Source organism: Camellia sinensis, chromosome 1 (assembly GCF_055761805.1).
Source record: "Camellia sinensis isolate YWXY chromosome 1, ASM5576180v1, whole genome shotgun sequence".
Taxonomy (NCBI): Eukaryota; Viridiplantae; Streptophyta; class Magnoliopsida; order Ericales; family Theaceae; genus Camellia; species Camellia sinensis.
Genome location: NC_138961.1, coordinates 53,561,096 through 53,563,936, shown reverse-complemented (window position 1 = coordinate 53,563,936; position 2,841 = coordinate 53,561,096). Strand labels below are relative to the sequence as shown.

The window sequence follows — 2,841 nt, the reverse complement described above, 5'->3', positions numbered from 1 at the left end:
CTATCTAAAGATCTCCTTGGCCCTAGAAAACTTCATCTTTATCATTTGAACAACACACAATATTTATAATTTAAAATTAAAATTAAATTTATATTTATATTTTACAAATTTGCGAGCACATCCACTAATATATGTGTGTTATTCAAGTGATAAATATATTATTTCCCAAACCAAAAGTCTCGATTTCGAACCCCTTAATGTGTTTATAAAATTTTGCTGAATATTTAAACCATTATTTGATTTTGTTGCTTTATTTAAAGCTGTGTTTGTCGCACCCGCCAAACCGTCCCGTCAAAACTACCTATAAAATCTAATTGATTTACTCATCTACAGTTGAACGATAGTAGGGTTGGGAAAAATACACAAACCACCACAGGCGATCCAATTGATATTTTCACTTCAACCCACACCACTCTAACCCGTGCACACCTTAGATAATTATATTTTATTACGATTTCACTTATCTTTTTCATTTTTCTTTTCGAATCTCTATCTAAATTCATGAACTACAACATTAAAAAAAGTCTATACAAGATGAATCGGCTAACCAAATCATATAGTTTTGAGAGGAAGCAAGAGATCCTTTACTGTTGAATATTACTTTTTCCTTCCATGTTGTTTAGTTACAAAGATTATTTAATCCAATCATTGCATAATATAACATAAACAACACATAATATGTCACTTCATAATTGAACGAAGATTTCATTATTTATTTTCATCTCTATCTTGTTCATAATTTAAAAGTGAGAACTTGGTGTATTTGACAAATAATTTTATGGCTATAACTACCACATGTTTTTAAATAGTTTTTTTTATTTAATTTTTTTTATTTTAAATACAATTTTTGTCTGTCAATGTTTTTTTTTTTTTTTCCTTTTCTCTTTTTACTTGAATCAACATTATCAAACCCTTGCCCTCACTTCTCTTAGATTCTTTTCTCCAACTCAGCTACACAATCTCTCTCCACAAAATTGTTCAAAATAATATATTTTTAATGTTAGATTAGTAGAAAAACCATGATTCATTTTTTTTATTTGCAACACATGTTTTCAAAAGTAATATGGGCTTATCAATCAATTCAATCCCTAATTTGTTTATGGTTAAACATAGAAATGCCATGCAATGTTAGTTTATAGAACTTGCTAGAGGCGAACACCTTGAGATATGTCATACTAGAAGCTTTCTACATATACTACCCCTTTTCTACACTATTTGTTCATAACACACCTCTTCGTAAATTACTTGAGTTTTAATACACAAGAATGGCGTCATTTTCTTCTTCTTTCAAGGCCTTCGTGACTTTGGCTTTCCTTGTGCTTTTCATGGGAAGCTCTTCAGATCAACTTTCTTCTACTTTCTACTCCAAATATTTTCTACAACTTTTCGCCACTGTGAAATCTGTTGTGTGATCTGCAACATCAAAAGATGCCAGGATGGGTTACTCTTTTCTTCGCTTATTCTTTCACAATTGCTTCGTTAATGTAATTCTACTTTCTTCTTCATTTTCTAGAAACTGCATAGCTAATTTTCTATGTGACATAATACGTTTTCCCAGCATTCTAAGTGTTCAAAAAATAGATGTAAGTATCTAATCATGAATTTTTTACCATAAAGGATTGGTATCTATGACGCCTAAATATTGTTTAATGTTTTGTTTCGATGGCTAAGATTGTATATCCTTAGACCATAATTGTCTAAATGTGTTTTGGTGGTTGTTCAAGGGATGTGATGGATTAATCCTTCTCGATGACAAGTCTTCTTTCATAGGGGAGAAGACAGGATTCCCAAATGTTAACTCTGTCAGGGGATTTGATGTTATTGACAATATAAAGACTACGATGGAGTTTCCATGCCCTGGTGTAGTTTCTTGTGCTGACATATTAGCCATTGCTGCAAGAAACTCTGTTGTTATCGTGAGTACTAATAAATAATTAAATAAAATACATCATTCCATCCAACATATAGAAGTACTAATTATGTTTTCTCTTGAGGTTTACCAATCATCAACATATCTTTTATAATTCATGCTACAAAAATCACAACAACTTGGAGGGCCTAGTTGCAATGTGAAACTAGGACGAAGAGATGCCAAGACGACAAGCCTAGCCGTTGTGAATAAAAATTTTCCTCCTCCTACTTTTAACCTTAATGAACTCATATCTAGATTCAATGCTTTTGGCCTTTCCACCACGGACATGGTTGCTCTCTTGGTGTTCTCTCTCTCTCTCTCTCTCTCTCTCTCTCTCTCAAATAACATAATTTTTCTAAATTATGGTATAATGTTGTTTGGCATTATAAAATCAAGTTCACACACAATTGGACAAGCAAGATGCACCACCTTGTGTATAATGAAACCACCATGGATAGTTCATTTGCTCAAATAAGGTGACACAGTTGTCCGAGAAACACTGGCTTAGGAGACAACAATTTGGAACCTATTGATCTTCAAACTTTAATAACTTTCAAAAACAAAAACTACATGAACCTTGTTACCAAAAGGGGCTCTTCCTCCTACCTAGGCCAACACCTTGAGATCTCTAGAAGCTCTCTATATAAACCACCAATCTCTACACCATTCTCATTTACAACACATTTTCATGACAAATTGAGAAGTTGTTAGTTGTAATCAATGTTTCAAAATGCAGTGTTACGTAATGGTTGTGGCGGTAGACACCACGCGTTACCCCTGCTTTTGCGATGTGATTAAGATTCGCAGGTGTGTCGATCGTAATGGCCATAACAGAGCCATAATGGCCATAACAGCCCGTTACGCACCGTTACACAATGTTTTGAGTTGATTCTTTTCAAAAAAAAAAAAAGAAAAAAAAAGAGACAAAA

General features: G+C 33.0%; 1 pseudogene; it reads left to right on the top strand.

The window, feature by feature from the left end:
- Positions 1-1,265: 1,265 nt before the first annotated feature.
- On the top strand, positions 1,266-2,623 carry LOC114296083 (peroxidase 4-like; annotated as a pseudogene).
- The last annotated feature ends 218 nt before the right edge of the window (positions 2,624-2,841 follow it).